This window comes from Chrysochloris asiatica, unplaced genomic scaffold (genome assembly GCF_000296735.1).
Source record: "Chrysochloris asiatica unplaced genomic scaffold, ChrAsi1.0 scaffold00052, whole genome shotgun sequence".
Taxonomy (NCBI): Eukaryota; Metazoa; Chordata; class Mammalia; order Afrosoricida; family Chrysochloridae; genus Chrysochloris; species Chrysochloris asiatica.
The window spans coordinates 12,921,521-12,921,766 of NW_006408570.1; positions in this window are offsets into that span (position 1 = coordinate 12,921,521).

Sequence of the window (246 nt, forward strand, 5' to 3'; positions counted from 1 at the left end):
CGGGGATCTTCCTGCGGCTGTTCTGATGAGACAGGGCACAGAAAAAGTTAACCAAAGCCTCATCTCCACTCCAAAGTGATTTCTGTCCATGCGTTTATATTACTTCTGCTTTTACTCCTTTTGATCACACATCCTTCCTGGAGGTGGGAACTTATCCTCCTTACATCACATAAGAAGAAGCAGCAATCGTGGCCATATAGACAAGCTATAAGCATACAACATATTACTCCACCACTAAGACAAGAC